Here is an 11,839-nt window from a genome sequence, read left to right on the forward strand (position 1 = left end):
GGTTAGGTACGAGCATGGGCATGGTTTGGTAGTCATTTTATGACACTTTTTATTATGATTATGTCTGATTAAACAATTTACTTTCTGTCGTACTTGTTTATTTGTTGGTTTGGTTGGACATTTTTATATATATTATTATTTTAACATAATAACCCATGACCCATATTCGTTTACCCAGTGCAACCCATTAACCCAATTCGTAAACCCGTTTAAAAATCAATAACTTGGACCTTAATTGTCGGAATTGATTTTGGAAATCACTTATTATCATTGAAATCGGCCTTAACCGACACCCCTAATATGGCAATTGTATCATCATTGATTCCTTTTACCTTTTTAAATGAATCGACACACGTTTAATCTTGTTGGACACGAAAACGTTGTTAATAGCTCAATTAAACTTGTATATAGAACCTCTAAGCCGTTGCCTACTATAACCCCATAACTAATTGGATTAACAAGGCTGCTGCGTCATGTTCCTGTTCTTGTTCTTGTTCGGCACAGTTCGTTTAATTTGACTCGTCATTCTTCAAGCTAAGAGGTAATTGAATATTGATTTGTGTTCGCCATTACCAGATTAACAATAACCCTAACACTGATTTAATAATCAATCGCGGAATGATCTTATTGTTGATGTTAGGGTTCTTAGCCAATATGAGTTGTATCTGCATTTGTTTATAACTAATTGATGCTGGGTTATGTTGCGTGTGCTTGGTAGCCCAGCTGGTTATAATTGATGAATCACGAGGGACAGGTCGCGGGTTCGACCCCCTGCCACCCCGTATTTTCGGTCTTTTTGTATTTCTCTTTTTAAAAAGCATTTAATAAATATATTATTATGAATAATAACTAATTAAAACTATTTTATTAGAAACTAAGCATATAATACTTGTTTTCTCGCATCTTTGTCCGTGTATGTACGTATATGTGTATTTAAATGTACATATATGTATATACGCGAATATATAATACCATGTAAACTAATATTTTTCGTTATATATATATATATATATAAATGGACAAACTTATTGAATGTTTTAACAAATTAATAAATATTTTTAAAAGATTTAAATAATATTTTTATATGATAAAGTATTATAATATACCTTGTTTATAATTCAACAAGCTAATAATTATTCATAAACGTCATTATATATTTATATTAAAAGAATATAATATTAACTTCATAATAATTATAATTATCGAACTCGTTTATCCGATCTAGTTCATTAACTTAGCGTATCCGCGTTCTATATTCCTTTATTGGCCTTGTCGTCATCACGTGATTTCCGTGAATCATCACTCTAAATATTCCATTTTCACTTTTGTTCGTCTATCGAGGTGAGTACCACATTCCCCTATTTTTACTCGTTTTCATACTGATTTTGGGACATATACGTAAATATATTTCTCATTATATACTTATACTTAAAACTGCAACTTTGTCTTATGTGTTAACAACTTATACCTTACTTGTTTATGTGCTTATTTGCTTTGTATGCTTTCGCATTCGGAGAGGTACAACATAATCTCAGTCTAGTATGATCATACGCCATTCGTTATAGTTTTGTGCTTCTCGACATCTCAGTTATACTTGCTCATTTGGTTATTTTGTTATTCGCATATGACTTGTTGCAAATACATATTTTTATTTATACTTTGAACTGGTGTGTTGCTCACTCAACCTTGTGTTGACAAAACTATATTATTTTCAACGCATATGCAGGTATTCGTTTGATGTGAAGTACAAGATCACTTAAGGATTTATGCTAGGAGAAAAAAACTTAATGAGACATACTGTAATTGATTGATATATGTACTTGTGTATTTGGATTTTGTACTGATGTTTGTTATTTGGAAATTTATTTAATAGATATCAAAACTTTTAATAATGCATGATAGTAACCTTGAGAGCTGTGACGATCAGTTCGCGCCCCGGCATTTCTGCCGTAGGTTGGGGTGTGACAGACATTATGGTAGGAACTTATTTAGCCCGATAGGGCAAGGGATGGATGATTCAATACCCAATTTTCAGCAAATTATGCTTGGTTGTTTGTGGTTGTTTGCAACTTTATGTTATACAGGTACAAAAACAGGAAAACGGACGATAAACAGGGGACGCTCTGTCGAAATTTCGTTAGCTCGTAGGCAAGTACCTCTCCATTTTAACCCACCATACTCAATTAGAATTTTATCTTTTCATGAATCTTTTCACATTGAGAACAATGTGAGATTCAAGTGTGGGTTGGGGAATTACTTGACCAAGCGCTTGCTCAAATAATTATAAAAATTCTTTAATCAACAAATATTTTTGCAGCAAACAAAGAGTATTTTTATAAAACCTAAAGAGAAATCTAAGAAAATATTTTCACAAATAACCAATAACCAAAGAAAAGTGAAAAAGTAAAAAGAAGTTTTGTAATAATGAGAATAAATTTATGCAAAATATGGCGTTAATACCCAATTCCTCTGTTATCGTGAGATAAACCTCATGCCACACATATTTTTTTTCGGAAGCTTTGAGTGAGTCATATGTTTCGTGTGATTTAGAACTTGTCGCAAATATTCATTTCAAGACCACATGAAGCGTTGTATAAAGAAGAAGGTAATGATATCACCTTGCCCTAAAACCATTCACCAAATTACAAAACCCAAAAACCTTAACCAAAACCCTACCACTTTTTCAATCTCACCGATAAAATACAACATTGGTCTTTTACCGGCAGACCCTAAAGAACTGGAAATGCATTATTTCGATTTCAATTTCCTTTGCTGCATACATTTCACAAAACCTAAGTTGCCTCCAGAACTTGAGGAGAGAATCTTTCTCTTTAGCAATGCGGTGAGGAAAAAGTGGCGCCAAAACGAACAAAGGCCACCATTTTGTGGAATTTCCAAAAACGCAATCAAGAGAAGAGCAAAAAGATACGAACGTAAAAATATCGCATTTGTCGAGTAGGGGAGACTGTAACAACTCAGATTTCCCAATTGAGAATTTATCCGTAAAAATATCGCATTTGTCGAGTAAATTTTGTTATACTTAATTATTTATTATATTTAATTATTTTATATAAATTAACTTTCAATATTCTACTCTAAATCCTAAACTAAACTATTATCCAAGTTTGTTTCCATCTCCTTTCTATAAGGACCTTTGTGCAAGTTTGTATTATAATTAATTATAAACAGGCCCGAACCCAAACCAGGACCCGAACCCGTATCTAAGACCCAAATCTGCAACCCGTTTGTTGTCGTGCACCCTAATCTCAGCTCTAAACTTGGAACTGATACGTGATTCATGACCCACATGCCTATTTCAGCCTACAGACATTACTAAATAAGAAAACCGAATCAAATAATATATCAATCGATCTTTTATTCTGGCCTTCTCGAACCAATTATCAATATACCCTAAAACGTACACCCTAACCCAATAAAACATGCAGTTATCACCCTCACCACATCGCCTATTGAAGCCCCATAATGAATTCCACTAACGAAGCCTGTATATATCGATTTGAACTCGCGATATGCCGTCGTCTGTTGTCCACAATTCACCCATCAAATTATCATCATACCAGGTAATTGTTACATGATTTGGGATCGTTTTTATATGTAGATCATTAACCCTAAACTGTTTTGAAAAAGCAATTAACAGGTTGACTATCGATTAAGCTAGGGTTTTGAATTGTATATGGGTTAATCTGTTTTAATAATTAAGATTTTGTTTATAGTTCTTAACCAACTGACTTGTTGGATCAACTGGTTTGGTGTGTGTGCGTGGCTGATGGGCCGGCCATCTGCTCAAGTTCGAGCCTGGCCAGCCTCATGTGTTTCTTTATTTTTTTGTTTGTCATTTTTAAACATATTAATATTAATGATTTATATATATATATATATATATTTATATATCATAATTAATATTAAATATTAAATAAACTTTATATTTATTAAATCAACATCATTAAGTTGTCGTTTCTTGTCGATCACTTTCGTTCATGTTTTCGTGTGTGTGTGGGTGTATATATATATATATATATATATATATATATATATATATATATTATAAGTATATCCTAATAATATTCAAACCATCATTATCTTATTTAAAACCCGACACCAATATTAATGTTTCTCGTCAAACGTTTATCTTTATTTTATTTTGTATTTTATTAATTATAAGTGTATCTTAAGTTGTATTAAATCAAATTATTTTAGTTATTTATTTAGATATTATTATTATTATTATTATTATCATAAGCATATCCTTTATCTTGTTTGTTTAAATCATCTAAATATTTAATTATATATATTTTAATTAAAGCTAATGATCCTAACAATAATCGCAAAGATCAATCGTTCAAATCCATAATATTCTAATCATAACCATAACTCAATCTCAAACGGAATCTTAATTTATTTAATAATGTTATATCTTTTATAATTAATCTTATTGCCATTATTTAACTAGGAATCCTTGACGATATATCCCGAATGATTTACTTTCTCATATCATCCTCATTTGTATTTCATTCATCCGATCAGGTGAGTAATCACTCCCCTATTTTACTTGTTTTCAACTGTTTTGGGGACACTTGCGTACCATTTATCAAACTATTTATCTTATTATATCTCAAACGCAAACTGTGATCTATGTGTTGTTTATCAATTGAATGACTGTTTGTTACTTGCTATTTGCTTACTTGCTTACTTGAATCGCATTCGGAGAGGTCCAACATAATCTCATTATAGTATGATCATACGACCTCCGTTACTGTGAGATAAACCTCATGCCACACATATTTTTTTTCGGAAGCTTTGAGTGAGTCATATGTTTCGTGTGATTTAGAACTTGTCGCAAATATTCATTTCAAGACCACATGAAGCATTGTATAAAGAAGAAGGTAATGATTTCACCTTGCCCTAAAACCATTAACCAAATTACGAAACCCAAAAACCTTAACCAAAACCCTACCACTTTTTCAATCTCACCGGTAAAATACAACATTGGTCTTTTACCGGCATACCCTAAAGAACTGGAAATGCATTATTTCGATTTCAATTTCCTTTGCTGCATACATTTCACAAAACCTAGGTTGCCTCCAGAACTTAGGGAGAGAATCTTTCTCTTTAGCAATGAGGTGAGGAAAAAGTGGCGCTAAAACGAACAAAGGCCACCATTTTGTGGAATTTCCAAAAACGCAATGAAGAGAAGAGCAAAAAGATACGAACGATGCTTAGGTTGCGGAAACTGGACCCACGAAGGAAGATGTAGAAAAAGTCAAACTCAGTCTCAGCATGAATATACCGAATTAATGAGGGTGGGAGCTATTAGGCTCAAAGCCGAACGATCCACTAGAGTTGGAAGTTATGTTCAGAACAGGATTGAGGAAGAACTAATCCACATCCTCGACAAAACTGGTCTTGACGATCTGACCTTAAAAGAGTCACAAGGTCTAAAAAAAAATTATTTTTCGGGAGAAAGAGCTAACCATCGAAGACATCTCAAGATCCCCGACAATCAGAAAAAGTTGTATTTACCATCCTCAACATCATTAACCAAGATCCTTTATCCACCACAAAATACCAAAATCCCAACTCACACAAAACCAACCTATATTACCTTCTGATCTATGCAACCCTTCACAAAGGTGGAGATTTGAATTTGTTACAAGCTTATTTATCACAAGCTGCATTTTGACTAAGAGTGTTCACATACATACATCACAAGTATGATCAAATATAAAACCGAGTGTGAGTGAACATTGTGAGAACGTGACGTTTTGCATAAACGAAAGCTCATAAAAACAAAATTTCTTTTTTTTAATTTACGTATTAAAGTTGGTTATTTTGTTTCATTTTCTTGGAGCTCGTTTAAGGGATGGCTATAATCCGAGTTTACTGTTTTTAGATAATATTTATAAATAGATTGCTTGAGGACAAGCAATGTTCAAGTGCGGGGATGTTTGATGTACATAAAATTATACATCTTTTCGGCATCAAATAATCTCTAAAAACTGCAATTTCTATCAAATAACATAGCACAAAAGGCTACTTATCATAATAAAATGTAATTCCAGGTGAAACCAATCCCCAAACGAAGAAACAAGCGAAAAGACGAAGAAAAATGGAAGAAAACACAAGAAAAACAAGAAGCACGCCCCCCATGCCTCAAGAAACACGCCCCCATGTTTCTGAACACCACAAAAGACAAAAATCTACAAGAAAAGACAAAAACTGGGAACAAAAGCACGGGGCCATGCTCCTCAACCACGGGGCCATGGTCGTCTACAAGCAAAGACAAAATGAATTTGGCACATGTCATAAAAATGCACGGGGGCGTGCCTACGTAAGCACGGGGCCTTGCTTCTCACTCCATATTGCCTATAAATAGTGGCTCATGTTGCACTCATTTGGTGTGCCTTGAAGAGAGTTCTATCTGGTTTTCACTTATAAAAACACACACTAACACTCACATTGAAGATCTAGTGAAGAGTTTGAAGGCTTGGAGGTCATCACCATCAACCATCATCATTAACTATAATCATCATCATTAAGAAAGAAGATTCATCGACATTTGGTTAGATTGTTCTAGTTTAATCATGTGTTTGTTATTAGCATCCATCATAATAATCATAACTATGCTTATTATGAGCTAAACTCCATTCACCATCTAAAATCTATGAAGAAGCTTTGTTTTACTTGATGATTATATAAAACATGTGGTGTAGTCTAGTAAAGTACATGGTTATTTTGCAATTATCTTTTGATGATAAATATTTCACCATCTTAAATCAACAATTCAAAGTTGGTGATTGTCAATTCTAATGGCAATCGTTCATGATCAATTCATGTTCTTGAAAAATAAAAATACTTTGATAAATTATCGAAACATGGATCCTTATATTGTACTTAGAAATGAGGAGATATAAGTTATGATCTATTTCTCTAAGTCTTGGTAATCCGAAAATGGAATTGCTAGGATATCATACTAGTTAAAGAAGTCATATGTTAATTGAATGTGTAATTATAACCTACTTTAATCAACCAATGGGAGGTTATGTGATGAATTATAACCACCCGAAGTTGTTGAATTGGTATTTGAGAAATCAAAGTCAATCCTAATCTTTCTTCTTTACGAAACTACTTGCCAACTTAAATTGACATTCTTGAGGTAGCATGACATTAGGAAAGGGTGGATTTTAAAATGCGCATGTTACTCCTTTTATGTCAAAGAGGCTCACTTAAGGCTTAAGGAGCCATCTATCATATATTATTACGGCAAGTTTACCACATGTTTACATATTAATTATCAATGCTAAAATGGAGTGGATTCTTGATCTTAGATGGTAACCTTCCTATAAATGAACTACTTGTTTAGAATCTCTCATCTTGGTCACCTATATATTATATATAAGTATTTATATTCTATAAAAATTTCTATAAAAATTAACCCCAAAATGATTAAAACCTCCGATTAAAGCAAAACAACGATTTATTATTAGAAACATTTGTGTCCACGGATCGATACTTGGTTATTACCAATACTATTCTACATATACGATAGGTACACTTGCCTATTTTGTGTGTGTTTAGTCTTTGTAGAAATCACTTTTATAAATTTAAAACACGATCTTGTGCAAAAGCAAATCATCCCATCCTTTATATTTCACCACACGTACAGACCACATCATGGCGCACTTTGCACTTTGCACGCTCGCATCGCCGCTTAAGGGCCGCCTTTGTATTTTTATGGAAAATTAATATTTAATAATCCTTCCATCGCGATACGCGACAGTTCTAGATTAGTCTCATCGCGTTACGCGATGAAGTGTAAAATTATCCAGAAACTTTGCGGCGTCGCGGTACGCGATGGACTATAAAAGTAACACATCGTGATACGCAACGTTGAGGTTACGCAAACAAGACACGTAACATGCCATGTGGCATTCCACGTAGCCTAGCTAGGGCTAACTCGGAAATGCTACAAGATTCATCGCGATACGCGATGGCCTTTGTTTATGACCATCGCGTATCGCAGTGGGTTCCAAAATCTTCTATAAATAGATTGGAAACGGGACATTCACTCCTTGCCCCAAAATCATGTATTCTCTCTAATTTTTTTTATATATTAAGAAGATGGTATAATACCCGAGTGATCGTAGCGATATCCTATCCGATCGAAAGAAACTTATATACGCGAATCCAAAAGCTCTGCCTATCAAGGTAAGACAATGTGCCATCGTGTAAAGTTTCTAATCTCGTGATTATCGTTATTATTATTGGCTTTATACTAATCTAGATATACTACATTGTGTTTAAACTAGGTGCTTAATACCAGGAAACATTCTTTAATTGTAAACTTTCAAGGTGAGACATTCGAGTTTTTGTACAACTCACATTTGCGTGAGACAACTAATTTTCCGACACTGTCATGTTAAATTCAAAACCTATAAAACTCATGGCAGATGGTCTAAATTTTTTCAAATATATTTTTAAAGTATTTTAAATACATTACAGTGATTAAGTCTCTGTATACTTACGGGATGGATACTATCGGTATTGTGGAGTGGGTTTTATATACAAGGTTTGCCTACTAGGCTATCACACGTTACTTATCGGACAGGTGTTATCCAATAAGTAATATGACCACAGTCATAGATACGGTCGAGTGACAAGTACCTTTCGGTAATTTGTAAGTGATGTGTGCGGTGCGTGCGATTAAAAATGTAAAATATGGGAGATTTAGCTCTTGCACAAGATCGAGTTTTAACTTTATAAAAGTGATTTCTACTAAGACTAAACACACACAAAATAGGCAAGTGTACCTATCGTATATGTAGAATAGCATTGGTAAGAACCAAGTATCAATCCATGGACACAAATGTTTCTAATAATGAATCCTCGTTTTAGTTTAATCGGAGAGTTTTAATCATTTTGGGGTTGGTTTTCAAACTTTTAATAAAAACAGAAATACTTATATATATAATATATAGGTGACAAGAAGAGAAAATCTAAATGAGTAATTCAGTTATATAAAGGTTACCATCTAAGATCAAGAATCCACTCCATTCTTCCTTGATGATTATTAAATGAACATGTGATAAACTTTCCCTAATAATATATGATAGAATAGCCACTCATTTTTAAGTGAACATATTCTATGACATAAAAGAAAGTAGCATGCGTATTTTCAAGTCAACCCTTGCTTAATCTCACACTACCAAGAGAATGTCAATTTAAATAGGCAAGTAGTTTGGTAAAGTAGAAAGATTAGGATTGACTTCGATTTCTCAAATACCAATTCTAACAACTTCTGGTGGTTATAGTTTTGTCACACAACCTCCCCTTTGTTGATTTAATTAGGTTATAATTACACATTCCATTAACATATGATTTATTTAACTAGCATGATAACCTAAGCAATCGTGTTACCAATATTAGTTCAGAATTATCAAAACTAGAGAAATAGATCATAGCTTATATCTCATCATTTCTAAGTACAATATAAGGATCCATATTTTATCTTGATAATGTATCAAGGTATTCTTTTTACCATTTCTAGTCTCCAAGAACATGAGTGAATCATGAATGATTGTAATCATCAACCTTGATGTATTGAGTTAAAGTGATAAAACATTTTTCATCAAAGGATAATTGCAAAATAACCATGTACTTTACTAACCTAAATCACATGTTCAACATAATCATCAAGTAAAACAAAGCTTCTTCATAGAAATTAGATGGTAAATGGAGTTTAGCTCATAATGAGCATGGTTATGAACATTAAAAGAGATGAAAATAACAAACACATGATCAAACAAGAACAATCTAACCAAATGTGGATGAATATTCCTTCTTCCATGGTTATGGATGATGATGGATGATGGTGATGATAACCTCCAAGCCTTCAAACTTTCCACAAAACCTTCAATATGAGTGTAAAGTGGGTGTTTTTATAAGAGAAACTCGTATAGAAGTTTTCTTCAAGCACACCAAATGAGTGCAACATGCTCCACTATTTATAGGCTGTCTGGGCACTCAGGCATGGCCCCGTGCTCCATGAGGCACGCCCCCATGTCCACGTATCCAGTGGCACTAAATGCTCTGTCAGATCGTACATGGTGACTCAACACGGGGGCGTGCTTCCTGAGGCACGACCTCGTGTTTTTGGGTGTCTATTATATCTTCTTTTGTCGTTTCTGAAAGGTGACCACGACCCCGTGTCCTCTGAAGCACGACCCCGTGTCCAGCTGTCCACTATTTTGTCTTTTTCTTGTAGATTTTTGTCTTTTCTAGATAGGTGAGCACGACCCCGTGTTCCCTGAAGCACGGACCCGTGTTTCCTGAAGCACAGCCCCGTGTTTCCTGAAGCACATCCCATGTTCTCAGAAGCACATCCCCATGTTCTCTGAAGCACAACCCCATGTTATCAGAAGCACAACCCCATGTTCTCTAAAGCACAACTTCATATTCTCTGAAGCATGGGGTGTGTTTTGCTGTTTTCTTTGTCTTTTTATTCATTTATTTGTTTGAGGCTTAGATTCACCTGAAATTACATTTTAACATGATAAGTAGTTATTTTTAACTATATTATATGATAGAAGTTGCAGTTTTTAGAGATGATTTGATGCTAAAAAGATGTATAATTTTATATACATCAGTAAGCAGGCAGATGTAAAAACATCTTAATGTCGTAAATGTAAAATGTGTCATTTACAAATGAATGTACTCACAAGTATTTCTTGCTGATCAAATATTTTAAATATGTTTAAGGTGACTTGTTAGAGACAAATGAATGATGCCTGCGGGCTTCCAGCTTAGATAAGTGTCTTGTCACCAGAATAAAGAAACATGTTTTGTAAATTAGGGTTTATCCCTATAAAAAAATTATGTTTGTATCAAAAAGGGTTAAATTCCCAGTTTATAATAATAAGAATCATGGTGTTTTTATAACTCTGATCATTTTTCCTAACTATGGTTATGTTAAAATATTCCTATGCAAAATAATTTAATAAACACCGATACCACCAATCAATGTTCACGGCTTCCCTCCCAGGGTATAGGGGTCGGGGGCTGTGATAGGTGGCGCGGGCTGGGATGGCTGTTGGTTTCTCGGAGGGGAAGTGAAGGATAAAAAAGACAAGGCCTAAGCCCCTCTCTATTTGATGACTTTTGCTTGATAGAATTTGATATGGTTGTAAAAAAATTACCTTTCTGTCTTGTGGTAACGTTTGAAACAATTTACTTTTTATGTCGTTTAAAACAATAGATAATCAAGGTGGAGGAATCCTAAGTTTCAGGACGAAGCCTTTGATTATCACTTTTAGGAAAACTTTTAGATATTCCTGATGGAGGGATCCTAAGTTTCAGGACGAAGTTAGAAATATCCTTTTGCTTAATATAATGATAATCTTTTGCCTTACTTATGTCTAATTATTTTTATGCAAAAAAGATACTGGTGGTAGGACTCTTTTAGACTTTTATTGGATTAAAACATAAGATTGGAAATAATTTTCACCACATAAATGGGAAAGTAAATAAGTAATCAAACCTGGTAAAATAAGGTGAAGTCTATATGGATAATCACTAGAAACTTTGAAGTTTGAACACAATCGATCGTTATAAATTTTATCTTGGGTTGAACCTTAAGATCCTGCAAGATACGTTGAGATAACAAATGAGATGATTAGGTGATCCTGAGCATCCTGGGTAAAATCCCGAAAATAACTTTGAAGTTGGGTTAACTGATAAATGTTTAAAACTTGGAATGAGTGACATTAAAATTTCAAGACCTTACATAGACACTTGGGACAAACCAATCGTGAGTGACATGAAA

This window comes from Bidens hawaiensis, unplaced genomic scaffold, assembly GCF_021521415.1.
Source record: "Bidens hawaiensis isolate Kalapana, Puna unplaced genomic scaffold, B.hawaiensis_p1.1 tig00000296_1, whole genome shotgun sequence".
Lineage (NCBI taxonomy): Eukaryota > Viridiplantae > Streptophyta > Magnoliopsida > Asterales > Asteraceae > Bidens > Bidens hawaiensis.